The 26,080-nt window shown below is 43.3% G+C and overlaps 1 protein-coding gene across 4 annotated transcripts in view; it reads left to right on the top strand.

Annotated features, from left to right (window-relative positions):
• Positions 1-26,080, top strand: part of LOC110262057 (uncharacterized) — a 333,859-nt gene that overhangs the window by 248,649 nt on the left and 59,130 nt on the right. For 2 of the 4 annotated variants that reach the window (XR_014813631.1, XM_084973854.1), the window contains one exon: positions 737-1,727. The gene's annotated coding sequence lies outside the window, so the exon portion shown is untranslated. Of the gene's footprint in view, positions 1-736; positions 1,728-11,309; positions 13,894-26,080 lie in introns of those variants that run through there. The other 2 variants (XR_014813630.1, XR_014813627.1) reach the window with 2 other exon arrangements.

A 26,080-nucleotide genomic window follows, 5' to 3' on the forward strand; every position in this document is an offset into this window, starting at 1 on the left:
TGTTGAGTAGAAATGGTGGGCTCCAGCATATTCAAGAGCTAGATAGGGAGTCTTTGAGATCTGGAAGGGGCTTTCCAAGGAAATAACTTGTAAATATTGAGAACACTTGTAGAAGGGCTAACCACATTCTCTGGCTGGCCATCTCATGAGACAACAGCTTTGTTGATTTGCTGTGTTTTCGCCTAAGTTAAAAAAAAAAGGGGCATTAGTGAGAGAGCAGGATGGAGAAAGGACATCCATGGAACAGCCTGTTCCTCTAGTTGTCATGGCAAAGATGCACCAACTTTCTGAAGGTCAAGTGGACACTATAAAAGATAGCTTTGACTCCTTTTTCTAGCCCCCACACAAAAAAGAGTGGGTTGCCAAGAAAGAGGACGACTTAAGACACAGGAAGCTGAGGGTGAATCTCCAAGGGGGCATCTGAGGGAGACCTACACGTTATCAGCTGGAGTTGATCCTCTGCAGGTGGGAGGCCCCTGTGCCTTAAAGACAGGGTGTCAACCTCTACTCTTCCTTGTGTTTGGACATAGTATGCCCTCTTCCCGATTTTCTCTAATTGGTAAGCACACTCCTATTGAGGATTATTGTTCCTCCCCAAAGCAAGCTGCGCCCACTGAATTAGCTCCTTAGAGCAGTGGCGTGAGGCAGGTCTGTCATTCTCCCCTACACAGTTGTCTGGATAAATGCACCAAAAGTCTGATTATTAACCAGTTATATGTCTCTTTTTCTTCTCCAGAATCACTGGCATCCTCTCAGGGCTTCAAACCTAAGACATGATCTTGATTTCAGCTTTCACTAGGGTTCTGCCCTGAAACCATCACAAACCTGGGAACCTATGGCTCCGGTGGTACATTTCCATTTATCCACTGCCCTTTGGGTTTGAATGTCAGACAGAGGTAAGAAGGGATGCTGGACACACCCTGTGGAGGGTAGGGATTGATCAGACACTCTTCTTTAGGAAGCACAGAGCCCTTCCACAGCTCGACTTTGGAATGAGCTGCCATTCGTTCCCCTAATCATGCTCTGCCGTTGGTCCCCGGCAAGGTACTTGTGTAGGAGCTCAGTACTTTTGCACTAAGGTGGATGGGATTCTCGTACCTTCTCTCTGGTTCAGAACAAGACTTCTTTCTGACCTACTGCAGGGAATTACCCAAAGGCTTATTAGTGCCTGCCTGAGCTGGCAAATTACAGTACACATTATGTTGAATTCAAAGAGGAATGGAATCTATGGTCTCATGAACAGTCACTCTAACAAAGCCTGGGAATTCTGGTGGGAGGTGGTGGAAATTGTACAAGATGGAAAGTGCAACAACCTGTCCCCACAGCCCCAAACTCCTTGTCCCCAGAGGAAAGTAACCCAAGATGTTGTATAAACTTGGACCTTTCCTTTCCAGTGTTTGATTAGCCGTCACAGGACAGAAGGTCATGGTCTTTTCACTTTAAGAAAGTGGTCATTTTTATATCATATCACTTATATATGGAATCTAAAATATGGCACAAATGAACCTATCTATAAAACAGAGATAGACCCACAGATATAAAAAAACAGATGTGCTTGTCAAGAGGGAGAGGGGCAGGGGAAGGAGTGGGATGGACTGAGAGTTTGGGGTTAGTAGATGCAAACTATTCCATTTAGAATGGATAAGCAATGAGGTCCTGCTGTACAGCACAGGGAACTCTATCCGAACTCTTGGGATAGAACATGATGGAAAATAATGTAAGAAAAAGAATGTATGTATATGTATGACTGGGCCACTATGCAGAAATTGTCACAATACTGTAAATCAACTGTACTTTAATAAAAAAAAAAAAATTAGGAGTTCCCGTCGTGGCTCAGTGGTTAACGAATCTGAATAGGAGCCATGAGCTTGTGGGTTCTATCGCTGGCCTTGCTCAGTGGGTTAAGGATCCAGTGTTGCCGTGAGCTGTGGTGTAGGTCACAGACGCGGCTCGGATCCCGCATTGCTGTGGCTCTGGTGTAGGCTGGCAGCTACAGCTTGGATTAGACCCCTAGCCTGGGAACCTCCATATGCCACGGGAGTGGCCCTAGAAGAGTCAAAAAGAGAAAAACAAAAACAAAACAAACAAAAACCCAAGAAAACAAACAAACAAACAAAAAATTAAAGAAAGTATAATTCTTTGCCAAGGTGAGTCTTATGGTTTAGTGAAGAAGACTCTTTGGAATCAAGGAATGGTACATTTAACGGTTAGAAATGTAGTCTCTGATTCAAATGAACTAGATTTGAAATCTGACTTGATTATATACTAGTTGTTAAAATATGGACAGTGACTTAATCTCTTAGTATTTTTCTATTTTTAATGGTAAAATGAGGGATAATTATCACTAATTCATAGAGCCTTTGTAACAATTCAATGAGATAATGTGTGCAAAATTCTTTAGCACAGGACCTGGGACTTGTAAGTCTTCATACATTGCAGCTGAAATTCTGTCTCGTTGTTTTACTATAAGCACACCTTGTCTCCTCTGGTGATGGGTTAAAAAGGGAGCAGAAAGAACAAGAGGGGATCAGAGGCAGGTGCCAACCCCAGGTGGTATCCAGGTGAAGCAGTCAGTGACAAAGTTAAGGGGACACTCAGGACACACTGGAGTGTTTTCAGACACACCCATACTTTCTTCCTAAACTTACCAAGGAGACTTGTTCAGGGCCTGAGTCTGAATGCCCTTGGGCATCACTGGAAAGGACAGTAGACTTTTCTCAGGAGGTTAGTTCCAGGCATAGCTTTGTACTAATTTGCTGAGTGCCTCTGGCCAATTGCAATTGTGGCTTCAGTTCTTCACCCCTTTAGCCTTGTTTTTTACTAGGTGATTTTGCTGATATCCTCTTATTAAAGATGGAATCTTTTACACCTTGAATTTGTGCTGGGCCTGTGACTTGTTTTTGCCAATAGAATCCATTAGATGTAATGGTTCCTTAATTCCAAGCCTAGACCTCAAGAGGCCAGTGGGTTTCTCCCTGCCATGACCATAAGGTCACGCTGTGGATTACTGGATAGAGAGACCCTGGAGCAGAGCTGAAGTGCCATGTTTGTCCCAGAGGAGGTTGACCTGCTTAGCGGCCCACCAGCCATCTCTAAGCTCTTTGAGTGAGCCAAGCAAAGATGAACAGAGCTAGCCAGACTAACATCCTAGAGACAGGAGCAATAAAGACTTATGGGTACATGAGGTTTTGCATAGTTTTTCTCATGGAACTAACAAGTGACCTTGCAACATGGAGTCATCTTATTCTTCACCTTGGATTCACTCACTCATTCAACAGATGGAGTAGCTGACATGTGTGCTAAGCATTACTAGGGAGAGAGAGGTGGTGGTAGCATCATTTCACCAGGATCACATTGGCAGGAACATGTTAAATGTTATATAAAAGCAGAGATTCTGTTTAAATTCACCCATGTGTCTCTATCACCTAAGAGGAAGCTGGCACTTAGTAAATGATTGAGAAACATTTTTTGCCTCATGCAGGTGTGTGAGTGTGTGTGTGTGTGTGTGTGTGTGTGTGTATAGGTTTGCCAGATAACTGACTGAATTTTTATAATAGTACATAGGTGCATTTCTCTAGCTCTCCTTAGACTGGCAGATTGACTTTTCTCAATTCTTTTCCTTCCCTTTCTCTTTCCCCCTTCTTCCTGAGATGTCAGCGGCAGAAACCGCTGCGTGCTCTAACTCACCTTCATAATAGAATGTGGATGCATAAATCAAAACAGCTTCTAACGGGTTGTCTGCAGTAATAAATGCTGCGGAGGCAGCCCGGCTGGCGGTGTAAGAGAGATTATACAAACCACTGCCTGGAGAAAACACAGCATCATGAATAAACTCAGCCTTGAATTATTTATACCTTTTAGGCGTTATTTTCCCTCTCCTACTCTGCAAGGCCTGCAAATGATTTTCACAGAGGGCTGAGAGGGTCTGCATTTGGCTATAATAGGAAAACAGTTGCAGTTTTTTGTCTTAGGCCAAGTTTCAGGGTGACGATTACACTCCGTTGCATGGAGCTGAAGCGCGGCCGGCAGTGTGGTGTGGTGGGAAGTCACTGTTTAGAATTCAGGGCTCGATGCTTCTCATGCCAGCTAGTTGTGTCCCTAGGGACTTGCTGGCTTTGGGAACCACCTTGGAGCCAAGTGGCTGGAGGGAGACCCTCAGGGCCTGCCCCCCCCAGCTCCTCCAGGGACACTCTGCTTCATTCGCTTTCATGCAGCAGGTTTCATTTTTCTTTTCTTTTCTTTTCTTTTCTTTTCTTTTCTTTTCTTTTCTTTTCTTTTCTTTTCTTTTCTTTTCTTTTCTTTTCTTTTCTTTTCTCTCCCTTCCCTTCCCTTCCCTCCCCTCCCCTCCCCTCCCCTCCCCTCCCCTCCCCTCCCCTCCCCTCCCCTCCCCTCCCCTCCCCTCTTTTTTTAGGGCTGTACCCATAGCATATGGAGGATCCCGGCCTAGGTGCCAAATCAGAGCTGCAGCTGCTGGCCTACACGGCAGCCACAGCAAGGCCAGATCCAAGCCACGTCTTCCACCTACATTGCAGCTCACAGCAACACTGGATCCTTAACGGACTGAGTGAGGTCAGGGATCCTCATAGATACCAACTGGGTTCTTAGCCTGCTGATCCACAGCAGGAACTCCTCATGAAGCAGGTTTCAACCTAAGAACTGGTTGTGAAAAAAAAAATATTTTTACTGTTAAATAAAATAAAAAACTTGGAAGCCACCGGCCTGGCTGATGTTTGAGACTCTGAAGTGGCCTCGACCCAAGCTGCCCAGGAAAATCCATGGGGGCTTTTTTAAAAGTGGTTCATGTCAAGACCTCAATCTGGATCAACTGAATCAGAATTTCTGGATATGGGGCGGAAGTCAAGATTTCTACAGCTACCCAGGTGACTATGAAGGGCAGCTGGGGTTGAAAACCACTGCCTCAAACCGTTCCGTCATCCAAGAGGATGCGTACCAAGTACTGTTGAAAGCCAAGCACTCAGCAAAGAACTGGGAGCGGAGTGGTGAAGGAGACAGGCCCAGACCTTGCCTTCATGGAGTTCTTCTTAGTGGGACATTCTGACAAGTAAATACACAAGAAATTCACAAGTAAATACCATCTGTCAGTAGCCTGATAGAATGTGTATTGATGTGGGAGTATGGAACACTATAAGAGTCTTTAAATTTTTTTAAAAATTGCCATTGATTTACAGTGTTCTGTCAATTTCTGCTGTACAGCTAAGTGACCCAGTCATACATATATATATATATATATATATATATATATATATATATACACATTATTTTTTTTCACATTATCCTTCAACATGTTCCATCACAAGTCATCAGACATAGTTCCTTCGGCTATACAGCAGACTCTTATTGCTTATCCATTCCAAATGAAATAGTTTGCATCTACTAACCCTGTATAAGAATCTTTTTTTTTTTTTTTTTTGTCTTTTGTTGTTGTTGTTGTTGCTATTTCTTGGGCCGCTCCCGCGGCATATGGAGGTTCCCAGGCTAGGGGTTGAATCGGAGCTGTAGCCACCGGCCTACGCCAGAGCCACAGCAACACGGGATCCGAGCTGTGTCTGCAACCTACACCACAGCTCACGGCAACGCCGGATCCTTAACCCACTGAGCAAGGGCAGGGACCGAACCCGCAACCTCATGGTTCCTAGTCGGATTCGTTAACCACTGCACCACGACGGGAACTCCAAGAATCTTAATAACAATGATAATAATAGTGATACAGGGATCACTATTAATGCAGGGATAACATTGTTTTCACCCTTTTTAAAATTCAGGCATTGTACTAAATGATTTACACGAAGTATCTGATTGAATTCTCAACCCACTCTTGGAGCTATGTGCAGTTACCACCTTGTTTTACAGGAAACTGAGGCCCAGAGAGGGTAGGTAACTTAGCCAAGGTTACACAGCCCACCTTAATAGAGTAAGGGTGGGAGGGGTGCCCTCGCCAGACTTGTGAATCAGGATGATGTCTCCGTATGTCACATTCCTTTGGGTGAACCTCAGAGCTGCAGAGACTGGGATGCTGAGCCAAGGTCAGACTATATGTTGGGGAAGGAAAGTTAATCTTTTCCAAGTCATTGCCTTGGCATAAGGCAGGACATTTGTGCACGCACATGCACACACAGACACACACAGACCCTCTAAGGATTAGTTGCCTTTGCTGAGGAATCTGACTGCAAAAGTTTTCTGGAGAAAATCAAGTTGGGGTCTAAAGGTATATCAAGTTGTCCCATCTTGTGTACTTGAGTCCATAATAAGCCCAATTCATGATAGGCTTATTTTTGAACTAGTAAAGACTCAAACCTAAATGGTTTCTTTCTTCTTTTCTTTTTTTTTTTGCTTTTTAGGGCTGCACTTGCTGGATATGGAGTTTCCCAGGCTAGGCGACCAATCGGAGCTACAGCTTCTGGCCTACAACACAGCCACAACAACATCAGATCATGGCAAGGCCGGATCCTTAACTCACTGAGCAAGGCCCGAAACCGAATCTGCAACCTCATGGTTCCTAGTTGAATTCGTTTCCAGTGTGCCATGACGGGAACTCCCTAAATGGTTTCTTAATTAACGACTGCATCTTCATGACTTTCTGTCCAGGTGACCCTTCCCCCAACATACATCTTCCAGGGAGAGAACAGGACCACTGCTCAAACTCCCAGCGTTGGCATCTCACTAACATTTGCAGTTAGTGGAAGCTCAGTGGGGGCCCACACTTTTCCCTCAATCCAGAACCCTGGAATTCAAGTGTACCTTCTCTTCTGGTTGGTCAGAGAATGCACAGCTGAGATGCCAGTGGGCCTGCAGAAGGTCAGAGGAATAATCACTCAATGGGTGTTCCATGAATACAGGAGCGCTAGCATGAAGGCATGCTCCGAGTCCCCTGTGATGTAGAGTTCCTCTTCCTTCGGCGTGAGCCTGCTCTTGTAAGCTCAATAAAGAAGACAACACACTAAGATTTTTATGAAAATGTGTTGCTGTTGGGAAAGAGTAAAGCAAAATCCAGGGTTCAGCACAAGCTGGGCCCTGCTTTTCCCATAAGCATTGCAACACATGCCCACATGCACACATAAAATTCCACAAGGGTATGAGAACAAGAAGTGATGCTTTTATTTTTTTAATTTTTTAAAATTTCATCTTTGGCCTCCCCGTGGCATATGGAGCTCCCGGGCCAGGGATCAGATCCAAGCTGCAATCTTGACCTAAGCTGCAGGTGCAGCAAGGTCAGATCTGGATCCTTAACCCACTGTGCCGGGCTGGGGATTGAACCTGTGCCCCAGCTCTTCCAAGACACCGCCAATCCCATTGTGCCACAGAAGGAGCTTAGACATTTTTATATCATAAGGGAGCAAGTAGGCACAATGACAGTCCACACAGGCCCATGCTTTGCCACACCTGGTGTGCCAATCTAGTCCTGACTCCCCATCAATTGTCCTTCACCTGACCCCACTGTGACTGAGCTTTTGCTGTGTGTTCTTCTTGCTCACATTTCTGTGATTTGGAGGAAATTCTACCTGCCATCATCAAGTACAATGTCACCTGAACTTGTACAATCAGGTCATCTGATTGTGAGGTGACTCATTCTGCAAGCTCTTTGGTTAACCCCACCCACACCTAAAATTTGAAAAGCCCCATTTCCTCCCAGAAGTAAGCTTTATAGTAGGTGGTGGTGGTGGTGGGGTTGTCATGAGAATTTTCTAACCCTTTCTACTTGCTTGGGATTGGTACTTTCTGAAGCTTCTTAACAACCGTTGTTTTATGTAATCTTACCAAATCCCTCTCCATAGATGGAAAAGCTGTCATTATCAGCTCATTTCAGAAGCGTATTGCACGGGGTTTGGAGATGGTCTCCTCCCAGATACTCCTGGGATTTTGATGTCATTGTTGTGGTAATGGGATGATGCACGTTGTTGGTGAATTCTAGCGACCCTTTCATCGGCCCTCACAAACCGTCTGTCATTTTTAATCTGCATTTGCTCCAGCTCTTTTCCTACCACTAACCTCAGGTCTACCTCATTTCCAGGTCATTAGGCTGAACCTCATCTTCTAGAACCCAGAGATCCAAATGGTCTGGATGCTTAAGCTAGGACATATGCGTGTGCATGTGTGTGTGTGAGTGAGCGTGTGTGTGTATTTATATGTGTGTAGATCTTTTGTAGGGTTTCCATGAGAGCACTTCAGGATGTTTGGACTTGCTACCACCTGCCCTTCCCCCTACTGGAGTCTGAACTTCCTTCTCCCCAACAGATAAAAAGTGCAATTCCTAGCTCTTTCCCCAGCTCTTTTCTCCAGGAAAAGCAGCTATTCCTACCTTCTCTCCCATTTCCCTTCTTTTTTTTTCTCTCTCTTTTTTTTTCATTCTGATTATCTTCTTCTAATCATCACCAAGTTTAGCCAAGCATATAAAGCATTTCTCTAGAGTCTGGCCCAGGCAGTTTTCTTAAAGGCTCAGAGTCCCCTGAAAATCTAAATGATGTGATAAGAGAAAACCATGTCTGGTTTCACTGCTTGCATGGTTGGTCAAAGGCTCCATCCAAGGAGGACCCTTGGAGAACCCAGAGGGTAAAGAGAACTGCTCTCTTGGGATTACTCCCTTCCTGAGTCAAAGCGGAGACTTCTGTATCGAATTGGGATGGGGTGGAGCCGCCATCCCACTCTGCAGATGTCATAGTTAGCAGGATGAATGCTGAGAGACCTGAGCAGAGAAAATGCTGGGGCTTGGGCTATGTGGGGGTTTTCCAGGAACACTATTGGGAAGAAAACAGGTCAGGCAAACTAGAGAGTCAGCAAATACAGAGACCCAAGGTCAATGCCGACGGAAGAGATTGAGAAGAGCCAGGCTGACTAGCAGCAATTTATCTGGAGGGAGGGAAGGAGGTTTGAACAATGCTGTGTTCGCCTGACCTTGTTCCCTTAAGCAAAAGGAATTTTTCAAACATGTGGTCTTGGGCTGTACAGCTGGCTTGATGGAAGCCCAGGCATTGTATGAATGGGGTTTTATAGAGAATTTAACCCTGAGGTGATGTTAGCGGATACAGGCAATTCAGAGGAAAGATTCTCCTCGTGTCTTTACAGACTTTGGTAGGAGGAGCATAGAACAGGAGACTCTTGAGGTTTCAGATCCTGCCACTTAGGAGCACCTTTCCACCACCCCCCCCCGCCGCCTTGTCCCCAGAGGTTCTAAGAGAACCTGCCGGAGGCCCCTCCTGGTGCTGGATATCATGGGTCTAAGGACAAAAAGGGACTGTTCCTCTCTCCACAAGCTCCTTTGTAGGGAAGTCCCTGAGAATAATCCCTGTAGGGGGCGTTGAGACCTTCTATCACTTCCACGTGATAATTTTCCCCTCTCCTGGGCAGCAGATGAGATTAACAGACCATGAGGATGGTTTATTGTCCTTAAGCAAAGATAAGCTATTTCTGCAACTAGGCAAGAGAGCGTGTAATGTCTAAAGTGACCCGGATTGTGGGGAAATATGCCCGCCTTTTCAAAATATACTTTTACAAAAAGGTTAGGCAAGGGGAGGGAGTGGGATGGACTGAAAGTTTGGGGTTAGTAGATGCAAACTATTGCATTTAGAGTGGATAAGCAATGAGATCATGCTGTATAGTGCAGGGAACTATATCTAGTCACTTGTGATGGAACATGATGGAGGATATTGTGAGAAAACGAATATGTATGACTGGGTCACTTTGCTGTACTACAGAAATTGACAGAACATTGTAAATCTATAATAACAACAATTTATAAAAAAGTTTAGGGAGATCACTGCTGTTCTACATGAGGGCATTGAAGTGTGTCCATTAGATCTGCTTTCTCTCCTCTCACCTCATCCTTAGAACAGCAGCCCTGTGGGGCCTGCAGAGCTTAGCTCAAGTGACCAGCCACTCCTCCCTCCAAGGTGCGCAAATTCAGAGGCCCAGAACCATTGGGTGATTGAAAAGTCTTATCTTCAGGCAGAAAGCTGGGAGCAGAGCAAATAATAACTGGGTGTTGTTTGACTCGTTGGGGGGAAAAATAAGGAGTATAAAGTCTTTTCTGTGAGTGCCCTGACATTTTTGTTTCACCAGGCTGAAAAAAGACTGAAGTATGAGTTTGCTAGAGCAGCCATATCAAGTTACCATACACTGAATGACTTAAAGTAACAGAAAATTTATTCTCTCACAGCAGTGGAGGCTAGAAGTCTGCAGTCAAGTCATCTTTAGAGGGGTTTCCATTGTGGCTCAGTGGGTTAAAGACCCAATGTTGCCTCTGTGAGCATGCAGGTTCAATCCCTGACCTCGCTGAGGGGGTTAAGGATCTGGTGTTGCCATAAGCTTTGGTGTAGGTCACAGATGTGGCTCAGATCTGGTGTTGCTAAGGCTGTGGCTGTGGCCTCAGCTGCAGCTCTGGTTCAACCCCTAGCCTGGGAACTTCCACATGCTGCAGGTGCAGCCCTGAAAAGAAAATAAGAAAAAAAGAAGGTGCCTGCAGAGCCATGTTCCCTCCACGGAAGTATCCTTCTTTGCCTTTCTTCCATCTTCTGGCGGCTGCCAGAAATTCTCTCTCTTTCTTTCTTTTTTTTCTTTTTTCTTTCTTTTTTTTTTTTTTTTGGTCTTTTTAGGGCTGCACCTGTGGCACAAGGAGGTTCCCAGGCTAGGGGTCAAATCAGAGCTACAGCTGCCAGCCTACAACAGCCCCAGAAACGCCGGATCCGAGTCGCATCTGTGACCTACACCACAGCTCATGGCAACACTGCATCCTTAACCCACTGGGCAAGGCCAGGGATTGAACCCACATCCTCATGGATACTAGTTGGGTTCATTACCACTGAGCCACAGCGGGAACTCCATTTTTTATTTTTTCATTTTTTTTGTGGCTGCCATAAATTCCTGGTGTCCTTTGGCTTTAGAGACACCAGTCTTTGCCTCTAGTCACACGGTGTTCTCTCATGTGTCTTCATGGCCTGTGGTCATCCAGGATGACCGCCTCTTGACTTGGTTACAACTACAAAGACCCTGGTCCTGAATGAGGTCCCATTCATAGGCACTAAGAGTTCAGAATAGATTCTGTCTCTTGGGGGATACGATTCTACCCACAACAAGTACGCTTTATTCTAGGTAATGAAAGCACCTCCTGGTTTGGCCAACCTTAGGCAGCTGTTAGGTGTGTACTCATTCACCACTTTTCCAAAATGAATTTACCAAAAAGCACCAAAAATTTCTTAGGCATGGGCTGGGCACATGGGCGGGAAATAGAGCCAGTGATTTTCCAGACATCAACTTGCTTTATTCTAGCACTGTTTTTGTTTGTTTATCTGAGGCAGGAAGCCACTGTCCCCATCCAGGGCTGGGCACCAGGCAGGCTATCACCTTGGGTACAGGTATGTTTCACTGGTTGATGTTTGGTGCCAGGAGGAAGCATCTCTCTCCCCTTTCCCATCTCTGGAGGCTGGTGGGGGCTCGGAGCTCAGGCCTGGAGGCTGGCTGGCTCATCTGCTGCTTCCTGTCTTTCTGTGCTCTGCTGCTTTGTTCTGCTGTGGTGCTGGAGGCTCCATGGGGCTGAAGTCACCTGTCCTCTCATTGAAGAGAGCAATCATCTCTGTGTCTGTCACTTGGAGGGGGTGGTTGGGATTGCCCTTTGGCCCTGGTTCATTTTCTCAGGGGAAGCATATGCTGGTTTGAATCCACTCCTTCAGCGATATGAATGGAACATTGCCCCTGGCCATTTCCCTTGCTGGATCTTGTGTACTGGTTGCATTGAAACCTCTAGAGGGAGCTCCAGGCCTGTTTCCATCTTCCACGACTCCTGCCCAGGGAAAAGACTCATTGATGGATTAAGGATTGAATGATAAACACAAAAACCACTGTGCTAGGTGGGGAATATTTAGTGGGAGGAAAAAAGGAAGGGTTAGTTTTTGTTGAAGGGGGATGTGCTAGTGGGTCTCTCTGTCTATGAGTCTAGTGGGGACAAGATAGGGCCTGGGGGTCTTTTCTGCTTGGCAGACACTTTAGTCCCTGGAAGCCTAAGGCAGGGTGCTGTCTATGGCAAAAGGGATGTGGAGAAGACAACTGAGGCCGGTTCTCTTCTAGGTTGATGGTGATGACATGGGGGGATTTTCTGCTCTGTTCTTCTTCCTCCACTGGAGTAGGAAGACCTGAGCACCAATGCTCTTGAGCTGCAGTGATGAAAAGGGGCTACTGAATCTCAAAAGTAGGGCCAGTGTAGGAGAAAGGTGAGGCTAAAACCTGAATTAATGAGTAGCATTAATGAGAATTCATTGGGCCAGCCTGTCTCTGCATCACAAATCCCTCTAGAATTTGTGAGATGTGGATGGGATTCAGGGGCCTGACCACATCTCACTCCTTTTAGGATAGAAAACAGAGGCACGGGACAATGGGAAAGGGGGCACATTATTTTGCTAAAAAGACTACCTCAACAGTGGGGTGAGATTAAATCACTTAGCCTTCTAGAAATCTAGTTTCTTCAACTATAAAATAAGGATAATATCTGCTTAAAGGGCTGTTATAAAATTTATAAGTAAAAAATAACTAATATAACCAATATAAAAACCATTAGCATAGTATTTAGCACACAGTAAGTGTTCACCAATTGGTAGCTATTATGACAGAAGGGCTTCTGGCTGCTTAAGGATAGTGGTTGCCATTAATAAGCACCAAGGAACAGGCAGTGCTACATACTTTGTGTTATCTCATTCAAACACATCAGCAACTTCACTCAGTCAGTTATTATAACCCTCTTTCTCCAAATGATAAAACCAAGGCTTAGCAAGGCTACTAGTAACTGTTAGAGCTGGATTTGAATGCAGGTTGGTCTGACTACACCATACCAATCTTTTAACTGTCTCTCTAAAGGTGATCTTGAGTCAATCAATGATAAATTCTAGGCCTTTGTGACTCTGCTCCATTGATGTGTCAGTGCATCAGAAGTGCTGTATGAGCAGACCTGGATAGGGCAGCACCAGCCTCAGCTGCTCCTGGAGTTTCGTGCTTCTGAAGGAGGCACTAGCTGTGAAATAACCCTCTCCTCCTTGAATCTGAGGAGGCTCATGTTTCTGAGTGCCCCTTTTTAATCAAGGAGATGATCCATCTCCTGTTGTCACTTGATCTTTCTTGAAACAACAGCCGCAAATCTCCAGGCAGCAGCGAGTTGACGCAGACAAAATGAAAACGGAGGAAGTCGCATCTTTCTCTCATTAATAGGAGAAGAGAAAACACACAGCTTCTGCCTTGAGTGTTTTGGGGACAATGTTATTTTTAGAAAAGAACATTGTGTGATTTTAGTTTGATTTCTGAAGAGGCTTTCTTTTAACATTTTTTTCACTAAGTTGCTGCATCAAGAAGGAATAGATTGAGCAATAACAATCCATTAGCAAAAGTATATCAAGCTCTTCTATGTGCAAGGCATGGAGGTAGAGACAAAGAGACCAAGGCTTTGCCCTGCTCTTTAGATGCTGAGAATCTACTATAAAAGATCATATGGCTATTCTTGTCCAAAGCTCAGAAAATAGAGCAATCTGATCTATTGTATTTCATGGGAGACAGAATAACTGGAGGTAACAACTGTAGAGCCCTGAAGAATGCACAGAAGCTTTCACTGTCCATTCTTTCTTTGTTCAGTGAATATGTATTGAACATCTTCTTTATATGTGGCAGGCCTTGGGAAAAGAAAGCTGAATCAGACCTTGTCACTACCCTTGAAAAGTTTGTAGTACAGTGCAGACAAGAAATGTCATGAGATAAGTAATAGATAGTTATGTGAATAACATGAGGTCATGGTTGGAAAGGGAGTCAAACCTACCCAATGGAGAGAGAGACCTGAAAGGCTTCACAGAAGAAAGAATACTCAAGATGGGTGTTGGAGGATGGGTGTTGGTGTTTGATTGACAAGAAGGAAAGTGAGGAAATTGGCCAGGCAAAAGAAGAAATGGATGCAAAGATGTGTGAGCTAGTTCTGCATGGGTGAAGCTCTGTTTATAACTGGGAATGGTGAGAGCTATGGGGAGCACTAAGAGATGAGGCTTGAGGGGCAGCTGGGCATGCCCACATCTGGAGGCAATGAAGTGACCTTTCAAGGATTTGATGAAACAGGATGACTCAGTCAACTATTTTGGTTTAGAAACAAGGGTCACTTAGCTTAGTTGGGGCAGAGTTTTAAACAAGCCCATGTAATAAGAACTATTATGAACTGAATCTTTGCATCCTCTCCCAAATTAATATGTTGAAATCCTAACTCCTATGTGATAGTATTAGGAAGCGGGGCCTTCGGGAGGTAATTAGGTCATGTGGGTGGAGCTCTCATGAATGGGATTAGTGTCCTTTTGAAAGAGATCCCAGAGAACTCTCTTTCTCCCTCTGCCCCATGAAGACACAAGAGAAGACATCATCTATGAACCAGGAAGAGGACCCTCCCCAGACACCGAATCTGCCTGCACCTTGACCTTGGACTTTCCAATCCCTAGATCTATAAGAAGTAAATATTTTTTTTAAGTCATCCAGTTTATGCCATTTTTGCTATAGCAGCCTAGTTTGACTAAGACAAGTACCATGATGGAAAAATTGGATTCTTACAGGCATTTAAAGGAAAACTGCCTTATCTAACTAATCTGAAGTCTTCTTGGAAGAAGTGACATTGGTGAAATTAACATAATGAAGGTGGGGGTGCATTAGAAGAAGACAGTTCTCCAAGAAAGAGGCAGATAAGTTTGGGGCACGGAAAACTGCTCTGCGTGGCTGGGAGATAGGGTGGGATGTGTATAGAGTGAGGCAAGGATGAGCGAACCTGTGCAGCAGGCCCCTTTGCAAATTGAAAGGCTGTAAGCAAGGTGTGTCTTGGTCAGATTGCCTTTTGGGAAGACCATTCTTCCTTTTGGATAGGGATGCAAATGTGGAGGAAGAGGAAACTGTTAAGGCAGTGTTTGTGTTGGTCAAGGGAAGAGATGATGGCGGCCTACACCCAGGCAGTTGCAGTAGGAATAGAGGGAAGCTCACTACATAAGAAATTACTTAGGAGGCGAAAGGATCAGATCTAGTGGTTGTTTGGGTAGCCTGAGATGCTGGGGGGAGGCAGAAGGCCAGCAATGCAGAAGGAGGATTTGTGGAAGCCTGGGGGAATGGCAGGGACATTTACAGAGATATAAGGCAGAGTAGGAAGAGATGCTTGGGGTAAAGACTGCATTAGGGAAGACACATAGGGATTCAGCATGTGCGGCCTGGGGTGTGTGGGGAGTATTGGGTAAGAGGGAGTAGATGAGGCAGGAGGAAGTGTTAAATCAATGCAGCCAACATCGACTGAGCTGCTACTGTGCCTTAAGCTCCAGGATATCTTCTGGGAACAGACCCCAATCATAGAATATTCTCAGGGAATTCTACAGTCTAGTGAGAGATGAAAGTGGGCACACAGCTAACTTCAATATAATGTGTTAATGTGTTGATAGACCTATATATAAAGTTAGACAAATTTTGAACAGCACATTTTTTTTTTTTTTTTGCCAGGATGGTGCTGTTGCTGTAGACATTTATTGAATGAGTCCAATAAGAGCTGTTCTTTCAAGGAGACAGTGTTTCATTGCAGAAACTCAATAGGGAAAGAAAGGAAGGAAGGAAGGAAAGGAGAAAGAAAGAGTAAGAAAGAAAGGGAGAGAAAAAGAAAGACAGGGGGAGGGAGGAAGGAAGGAAGGATGGAAATAAGGAAGGAAAGAAGAAAGGTTGGCTGGGTAGGGAAAGTTTCAGACTTCCATGGAGTCTAGTAAAATTTCAGCAAACTAATGGGAGTTCCCAGTCCAAAGTCACTGGTCAGGAGTCCCATGTCTTCCCAGAACAGGCTGCCTTAGTTTCCCTTCCCTGCTCAGCCACTGGCTGGGAGTAGGCTATGGGAAGTGTGGCCTCAGAGCATGTGTATGGGTGGATTTCAGGAAGCAACAGCAGAGGCCCTTAGGTGATTATACTCCAGTATCTGGAGGTCTGCGAGGTGACTCTTATAGCTGCTGCAACTTGAATCAAGTAATCCAGATACTGAGAGAGAATAACCTGGGAAAGTGAGCATTTTGATGATCAGAGATGGATGATCTCTGTAGTGAGATGACTTTAGCCTAAGGCTAGAAGCATGAGAAAGATCCAGCTATGTGAAAATCCCGGGGACAGCATTTAAGTAGAGAAAACAGCAGTGCAAAGGCCCTGTGGCGGTATTCAAGAGTCTCTTGAAAGCTAGCGTGATTGGAAGGTAACCAGAAACAGAGAAGCGTGGCTGAAGTTGTATAGACAGGATGATAATCCAGGATTTTGCAAATCATTTTAAGTTTTAGATTTTATTCTAACTGCAAAGGAAATCCTATAAAGAATTAATATGATCTGACTTATATTTTAAGAAGACTGCTTTGGCTGCTTCATTGAGCATGCTGTATCGTTTTTTAAGAATGGAAATGAATTATATGGTGACAGATGGTGGTGATTTATATAGTCTAGGTGTACTGACCCAATCTGCAGGGTGGTGCTGGTGTGGTGAGAAAATCATCTGAGCTGAGTCTCAAAGGGGTGGGTTTTTGGAGTAAGTTGCAGAAGGAAGGTGACATTTAAGGTGAACTTCACTGGCTTTCTGAAGGGAGGAGCAATCTTACAGCAGTTTTCAAAAATGACTTCCCTAAAACATAGAGCCAAAGCAGTCTTTAATTTAGTGCCTTTTTATAGGACAGACTACAGTTTAGAAGTAACCAAGGACATTCACAGGTGAAAAGTACTTAAATCAGAGAGACAGAGTAGTTAGGGAAAGGAGACCAACCATTTCTTTTTTTATGGCAGAGAACATTAACTGAATACCTCAGAGGCTGAAGCAAAGAAACAGAACACTTGTCTTCCTTCTCAGTTTGGCTCTGAATCCAAAGTGGAGCTGCCCTGTGCCATTTTGAACTTGGAGGTCAGGGGAAATTGATTTTGGATGGTATTGGAGGCTCGTTTTTCATAACCCATTCTTTGCTACTCCTTTCTATGTTACCATCAACAAGAGCAGCAACAGAGTAAACTCTGTGTCTGTAACCACAACAATGACACCAAGGACTTAAATCACAGACCAGAGTCCAAACAACTGGTCAGAGTGCTTCATCTACCACCTGGTAGCCTTCTTCTGCGTTCTATATTCTGACAGTCAGCCATCCTCTTTCGTTTCATTCCTCACTGGCCTTGCCTTCAGTTTATACTTTAGAAATAGATTTCTAACCATTCTCCTATTCCGTACACAGGTCAAAGGACAAAATGATGGCTTGCTGGGTAAAATGCATTTCATTTTTCTTTTTTGTCTAAAACATTTTTTGGAAGAAGATGTCAAAATTGAAAAATCAGATGATTTTACATAAATATCCACATTTCCAATTTCTCTTGAAAACTCGAAATATCTTACCTCACTGGGTCTACATGGAGCAGCAGCTTTTAGCTCAAGTATAAAATTTATCTCCAGTTTGTCATAATCTTTGACTTTACTTTTTTTTTTTTGCTTTTTAGAGCTACACCTGTGGCATATGGAAGTTCCCAGGCTAGGGGCTGAATCAGAACTACAGCTGCTGGCCTATGCCACAGCCACAGCAATGCAGCATCGGAGCCACATTTGTGACCTATAGCACAGCTCATGGCGACGCCGCCGTATCGTTAGTGCACTGAGCAAGGCCAGGGATCTAACCTGAAACCTCAGGGTTACTATTCAGATTCATTTCCACTGCGCCACAGTGGGAACTCCTACTTCACTATTGTTTTATACTGTTCTTTCTTTGTTAGCTGCCTTAACCTGAGATGGTATGTGAGGGGGTAGTATTTGAATTTGAAGGCATTACTTTACAGACATTTTTTTTTCTTTTTTTGCTTCTGACTTCCTTCCTTCTCTCCTTTTTTTTTCATTCTCTTCCTGTTATATTATTTTAAATTATGGTCTGTCCCAGGAGATTGAGTACAGTTCCCTGTGTTAAACAGCAGGACCCCATTGTCCATACATTCTAAATGTGATAGTATGCATCTATTAACCTCAGATTCCCAGTCTTTCCCCCTCCCCCTTGGCAACCATAAGTCTGTTCTCCATAAGACTTATTTTTCTAAAACAAGTTCTTTTTCCTTCAGTTAAAAAAATTGATCATTTTTTTACCAGTACCATATTTGGTTATTGCTTTTCATTAACATAATAGTGCTCATAGGAGTTCCCGTCGTGGCTCAGTGGTTAACGAATCTGACTAGGAACCATGAGGTTTCGGGTTCGATCCCTGGCCTTGCTCAGTGGGTTAAGGATCTGGCGTTGCTGTGAGCTGTGGTGTAGGTCGCAGACGTGGCTCGGATCCTGCATTGCTGTGGCTCTGGTGTAGGCTGGTGGCTACAGCTCCGATTAGACCCCTAGCCTGGGAACTTCCATATACCGTGGGTGTGGCCCTAGAAAAGGCAAACAAACAAACAAGCAAACATAATAGTGCTCATAGATGCCAAAAAATTAGAAGATCATGTGAGAGCATTACACAACAAACAAAAGCAACAATTAAAATTTGAGGGGAGAATACCACATGGATTAAATACTGATTGCCATAACTTTAAGGATAATATCTTTTTGCCATTTTTTTTTTCTTTTTTGGGAACCCTGTGGCATATAGAGTTCCCAGGCCAAGGATCAGATCCGAGCTGCCATTGTGCCCTATGCCACAGTTGCAGCAATGCCAGCTCCTTTAACCCAGGGTGCTGGGGACAGGGATCAAACCTGTATCCTGGCACTGCAGAGACACTGCTGATCCCATTGCGCCACAGCAGAACTCCTGGATAATATCTTTTACAAAATTTTATTGGACTTACAATGTTGTGTTAGTTTCAGGTGTACAGCAAAATGAATCAGTTATGCATGGATATCTATCCATTCTATTTTCCTATATAGGTTATTACAGAATATTGAGTAGATTTCCCTGTACTATACAGCAGGTCTTTGCCAGTTATCTGTGCTGTACATAGCAGTGTGGGTCTGTCAATCCCATTCCCTCCAATTTATCCCACCCTTCTGATCACGTCACCTTCTTGTTTTAAAAACCTTCGCCATCCTGCTTATCTGGCATATTAAGTTCAAACATTTCACCGTAGCATAGAAAGCACTTCCTAACCTGATGTGAATGTTTCTGCAGCTGTCTTTCGTTCTTCCCATGAGCCATCCAAACGGCTGCACTCTGTAGTGTATCCAGGGCTCTTGCCCACTGCAATCCCCTCCCTCCAGCTGGAATGCTATTTCTTCTCTTACCCACATGGTAAGAACATCTTACTCCTTAGTCTCAGTTGAAATGCAAATCCTCTGATCTATAGACTAGAACAGTGATACACTTCTTATATCAGAGGATGTTGGTGGGAATCAAATGACACAGAGTGCTTCGTAAAAGCACTTGGAAATCACAAAGCAGTATAGGAATGACTGGAATTAGTATAGAAAATGATATACTCTTAACTTGCTTTAAATGATTTCATTGTATTATTTCCGTGGGGAACAGTAACCTGGAAGGCAGGAGGCCTGACTTATGGTTCCAACGTCACTACCAATTAGCTAGGGGACTTAGGGCAAGTCCTTTGGCCAGTCCAGACCTCAGTTTCTAGAGCTGAGTTTTGGAAAGCGTAAGGTACTTGTTCTTTCACCTTTTTTTTTTTCAGTCTTTCTCACAGTCAAATATTTTTCCTGTTCTTAAAGACATCTGTTCTTCCACATTTGGTATGGTATATTAATCATAATAAAATAATGAATATACAGGACTTAGTTTTTTTCATGAAATATACAAATCAATGACAATAGCAATTGTGCAGAGCTGATTGCTAACATCTTCCTAACTTGGATTTGTTTTCGTTATTTAATCAACATTAACCCAGGAGAGCTTCAGAGCTCAGAATTTAAAGATCTCAGCAGCTGTATGGCAATGTCTCACTCAGTCTCATCTAGTCTTTGGCTCTATGCTCACATGGCAATTACTCTATCCCTCTTCCCCTGTTACTCTAAGGCCACCCATGTGACCGATGCATTTGGGAGAGGAACTGGGAGGGATAGGAATGTAGAGGAAGCGAGGGCTGCACTTGAGGGGGGAACTTCATTCTTTCCTTAGTCTCTAAAAAGCAGCTTATAAAGTCGATTTGCCGACTTGAGCGCTGTTTTTTTTGTTTGTTTGTTTGTTTGTTTTTTGGTTTTTGGTTTTTTTTTTTTTTTTTTTTTGTCTTTTTAGGGCCACACTCATGCCAGAGGGAAGTTCCCAGGCTAAGGGTGGAATCAGAGCTGTAGCCGCTGGCCTACTCCACAGCCACAGCAATGCTGGATCCTTTAGCCCACTAAGCAAGGCCAGGGATCGAACCCTCATCCTCATGGATATTAGTCAGATTCAATACCGCTGAGCCACGATGCAAACTCCCTGACTGCTGGTTTAAAACGTTTTTGCCAATAGCTCCTGGTGCAGCTTCTCTGTAATGTGCAATAAAATACCCATGTAGGTTTAGAAGATGTCAACTCAAAACACAGCCATAAACTTGGTCTGACAATCAACTAAAGGATGAATCCAGGAATCCAGGAGGATGGTTTGTTTATTTATTTATTTATTTTTGGCCCTCTTTATGGCCCATGGATTTGGAGAGAAGAACACATCCCATGGGTTCAGGGGTGCTTCTGGGGGATTCTTTTATAGAAAAAAAGGTGGATGGGACCATTACCCTTCTTTTGTTGTGTGTCCCTCATTCTGGGTATCCCTGAATGGATCCCCTGGCGGATGTTCCTGGAAACTCAGAATGTGGCCCTTTTTTGAAAGAGGGTCTCTTCAGGTGTCATTAGGATAAGAATCCAGATGAATTCAGCCAGATTCAGGTAGGTTGTAAATCTGAGAGGGCTCTTAGAAGGGACAGAGAAGGACACACAGAGACACAGAGAGAGAAGCTGGCCATGTGAAGGCTGAGGCAGAGATTGAGATGACAAAGCCAGAAGCTGGCATTGCTAGAAGATGCAAAGAAGCTTTCTCCTCCAAGGCCCCCAGAGGCAGCATGGCCCTGCTTGACATCGTGGCTTGGATTTCTGACTTCTACAACTGTGAGGGGAAAAACGTCTGTTGTTGCAGGCCTCCAAATTTGTGGTACTTTATTATGGCAGCCTGAGGAAACGAATACATACTGGAAAACTCACTTTATATCAGGAACTGAAAATGCAAACCTCTCAGGTAACAAAAATGAATGACCGAGGAGAAGACTGAGGCAAACTGGAGAAGCTATGCTTTATGTAAAGATAACCAGGTGTTGCCTGGCAAGGACACAGAAACACATTTGCCGGATCTTTCAGAGTTCAAGAGAAGCTGAAAATCCTGGAATTCCTGTCGCGGTGCAGTGGTTAACGAATTCGACTAGGAACCATGAGGTTGTGGGTTTGATCCCTGGCCTTGCTCAGTGGGTTAAGGATCTGGCCTTGTCGTGAGCTGTGGTGTGGGTCGCAGATGCAGCTCAGATCTCGCGTTGCTGTGGCTCTGGCGTTGGCCTGGGAACCTCCATATATGCCATGGGAAGCAGCCCTAGAAAAGGCAAAAAGACAGAAAAAAAAAAAAAAAAAAGAGAGAGAAGCTGGAAATCTAGATGTTATTGGTATGTTCTTATTTATTTATTTTTAGTATTGTACCAAAATTTATTTTTAAAATGGCGCTAACCATCTCAAATACATCTGAGGGTCAGATTCCTCCCAGGGGCTGCCCACTTTGCTGCCTGCTCTCTGTTCTCTGTAGCCATCCTTATCCTTGGTGTTTCTTCTATTTCATGAAGCAAGGGCTGGGTCTCTCCTCCGCCGTTCCTTATCTTACAACTTCAGAGATGGTCATTCTTCAAAGTCAAGCAAAAAGGAGGACAGTGATGGCAGGGATGCATAGCCACCTGAGGTGGAAAAGTAATTCCTGCAACTTTGGCGGGGAGGAGGAATAAGAAAGGTGCTAGTAGCAGTACCTCGGGAGGGGGTGCTGATGATTATTTCCAGGTTCAATAACCATTTGTGTCACCAGGAATCCAGAAAGAATGTGGACAGAATTCCATTTCAGTCCCCTAGAGCCACAGTGAACAAAGCCTGTTAGAATGTGAAACTTACCTTGAAGCTGTGACCATTTGACTTGTGGGTAATTTTACTTTGGAAAAGAAGAATTGAGGTCCAGAAGCTGTCATCCCTGAACTCTCTGGGCTTCAATACATCTTCTTTTATTTAAACATGAAAAAAACCTACAAAACATAAAGACTACGAGCCCCAACGAGGACGGCAATCATCGCGTAGGAACTTTGAACAGTGATTATCAAAGATTATCATGAAAACTCAAAAGATAAACAAATCCTTGACAAAGATCTGCCACAGGAAATGGATTTTCTTTTTTCTTTCTAGGAGATTATTTGGCATTCTTAGATGAGATGCAAGACATGATAACCTCTTAAAAATAGGATGGATGTCATAAAGAGAATAATAAAGTGGCATGAAAAAGGAGCTGGATGAGATGAGGAAAGATTTCTAGGAAACTAAAAGTTCAACTAAAGAATCACAGTAAACATTTATGAAGCAGTTAAGAGCATACCTGAGATTACAGAAAATTAAATTGTATTGTGAGAAACAAATCTTAGAACTGGAGTATCACATACCAAAGCATCTTTTAATAGAATTGCATCTGTACATTTTTAAGTGGAAAAAGATATTGTGCAAAACTCTAACCATTAAGCAATGATTTCCCATTCCTCCTTTCCCCCAGTGCTTGGTAACTACTATTCTATTTTTTCTTTCTGTGTATTTGCCTATTAGATATTTCATATTGAGTGGGATTCTATATTTGTCCTTTTGTAACTGGCTTATTTCATTTAGTAAAAATAAAGTGTTTTCAAAGAGTATCCATTGTGGTGCAGCTGAAACAAATCTGACTAGTAACCATGAGGTTGCAGGTTCGATCCCTGGCCTTGCTCAGTGGGTTAAGGATCTGGTGTTGCGTGAGCTGTGGTGTAGGTTGCAGACCCGGCTCAGATCTAGCGTTGCTGTGGTTGTGGCTTAGGTCGGCGGCTGCAGCTCTGATTTGACCCCTAGCCTGGGAACCTCCATATGCCATGGGCATGGCCCTAAAAAGAAAAACTAAAAAGTATTTTCAAGAGTCATCCAGGTTGTAGCGTGTTTCAGAACATCATTTCTTTTTGTGGCTCAGTTCTATTACATTATTATTACACACACACACACACACACACACACTCACACTCACACCTACGTTATGTATAGATGTACCACATTTTGTCCATTTATGTGTTGATGAATGGTTTGTGGTTCCCCCCCCCCACACACACTTTTGGCTATTGTGAGTAATGCCCCTTTAAACATATGTGTACAAGTAAAAAAAAAAATTAAAAAAAAGGGAAAAAGATACTGTGCACAATAATAGGGTGCTCCAGAGAAACAGAACCCATAGGATATATGTAGAGATATAATGAGTCATATACATAATTTCTTATATAATTTAATATATGATTTATTATAAGGTTTAACACATGATTATAGAGGCTGAGAAATCTCAACATATGTTGTCTGCAAGCTGGAGACCCAGGGAGGCCTGAGACCTGGAGGTCTAATGGTTTATGTCCCAATCAAAGACAGGACAAGACCCAGGTCCCAGTTCAAATAATCAGCCAGAGAGGGCTAATTCCCCTTCCTCTTTTTTTTTTCCCTATTCACAGTGTCAGAGAGGACACCGTGCTTTACTCAGTTTACTCATTCAAATACAACCTCAAGTGGAAAGACCATCACTGATAAACCCAGAGATAATGTTTAACCCGGGCACTTCATGGCCCAGTCAAGTTGACACGTAAGGTTAACCGTCACAAATCCATCCCTCTGGAACCTGGCATCCATAGGCATCTCCTTAAACCACATTTAATGTCTAAATAAAGACCATAACAAGGTCATAATTCTGCCTAGCATGAAACAACTCTCCTGAGTTTGGTCCCTGGCCTCGCCCAGTGGGTTAATGATCTGGCGTTGCTGTGTGGTGTATGCCAACAGCTGCAGCTCCGTTTCGACTGCTAGCCTGGGGACTTCCATATGCCGTGGGTGTGGCCCTGAAAAAAAAAAAAAGACTTTGTAAGAAAAAAAAATGTCAATACATCTTATGTTACAGGATAAAGGAATAAGGGAGAAAAGAAAACAAAGTGAACAAAGGAAATAACTTTATATATTTGGTTTAAATATATATAAAAATATATAAAGCAAGTATATATATATATATATATATATATATACATATGCATAACAAAATAAGGAAGAAATATTTATTTCCTAGTCTCTATATTTGATCATATAGTCATAGTATTTATAATTATCTTCTTCCACTATCCATTCTGTGTTCCCTTTGCCTTCATCAAGCACCTCAACCAGTCATGGTCTATACCTGGTGGGATGAGCCAAACCTTCATTGCAGAAGACTTTGTGCCATTATTCTTTCCACCTGATTTGGGTTGTTATAGTTTTCCATTGACCTTAATCAAATCAGAGGACATGGTAACCCTAAGAGACCCCCTGAGGGATTTCCTGTATCCAGACACACTCTCTCTTACCTTCATTGTGGAGGAGTAATTTAATTTCCTCTTGGTAGTCAGGACCAGTCAGCACAGCCAGCACAGTATTTCTCTTTTACTGTTAGCCTGTTGATTCAGTGTTAAGAGGAGCCCAAAAGAACCTGGTGGGAATCTTAACTTCTGTTTCAATGGAATCACCTCCGAGTTGCTTGGTGGAAGCGTTCCTCTCTCTGGAACTAAAATATCTACACCAACAGAACTAAGGTCTCAGAAACAGAAAACAAAACTTTGCTAGGGGTTCACTTTGCTAGAGTAGTTTGCCACTCCCATTTCCACCCCTTGATTCCTGGACCCCTTGATTTCTGGGGTATGAGAGGGAGGAACAGCACCCTATGCTGGACACCACATCAGAGCATACACAGATTCCTGTTGCCACCTCGCTGGCTTTGCCACTGAGGCTTCAAAAGGCTATTCCACTGTTCTCAAAAGCCAACTACTTAAGAATGGTCTGGGGGGAAAAAAAAAAGAGTTCCTGTAGTGGCTCAGTGGTTAACAAACCTGACTTATCCATGAGGACCCAGGTTCAATCCCAGGCCTTGCTTAGTGGGTTAAGGATCCGGCATTGCCATGAGCTGTGGTGTAGGTTGCAGACTCGGCTCTAATCCTGCGTTGCTGTGGGTGTGGCGTAGGCTGGTGGCTTCAGCTCTGATTGGACCCCTAGCCCGGGAACCTCCACATGCTGCAGGTGCAGCCTTATATAGAAAGGTCTGGAACATGGGAAGACCATTGAATTCCATGAGCATGATTCTGGGTTCATGACTGATGCCCATTTAAAATAATAATTCCTAGTTTTCTGTTCAAGCACTTGGTAATTATTGCTAAAATACTGGACTGCTTAAAGCACCTCTGAGAGAATTAATAAAAAGCAAAAAAAAAAAAATCCATTTCCTCTCTTCAAAAGTGGAGCTGCAGAGAGCGACATATGGCCATTTTCAATACTATAGAAACTGAGTAATGATTTTCTGCATCTTTAAAATTTATATGAAGTGTCTAAGTTTTTGGAAAGAAATATGCCACCCACTGGCAGATATTATCTGTCATTAAGCTACTCTTTATTTTACTTTTCATCTAGCAATTATAAACACGTCTGAGTTCTTTATGCTTAAAAGCAGTATGTGTGCCATTATTTCAAACACATTAAAATACATAGAAAAAGTCAAGGCTATAAACAAAAGTAGCAATCTATGGTTATAATTAGTTATATACTTTATCATTACTTTTTAAAAGTCACATTATATATTTTATCTTCTCTTTGTAGTCTTTGAGATTGCAAATACTCTAAAAGAAAAAAATTTGCTCTCTTAAAATGAAAAGAAGATTGACAGTGTGTTTAATTTTAATATACCTTAACATCATAATTAAAAACATGTACATCAGTCAAACTAGAAAAAAAATTCTAAATTAGTAACAGTAGTTATATCTGGATAGTAAAAAGAAGGGTGCTTTTGTTTTTTTTTTTTCTCCCAAGACTTTTTTTTGTTGTTGT

Source organism: Sus scrofa, chromosome 8 (genome assembly GCF_054392235.1).
Source record: "Sus scrofa isolate SSC_HxYL_T2T_F1_AM1 chromosome 8, Sscrofa_HxYL_maternal_Yorkshire_Landrace_v2.0, whole genome shotgun sequence".
Taxonomy (NCBI): domain Eukaryota; kingdom Metazoa; phylum Chordata; class Mammalia; order Artiodactyla; family Suidae; genus Sus; species Sus scrofa.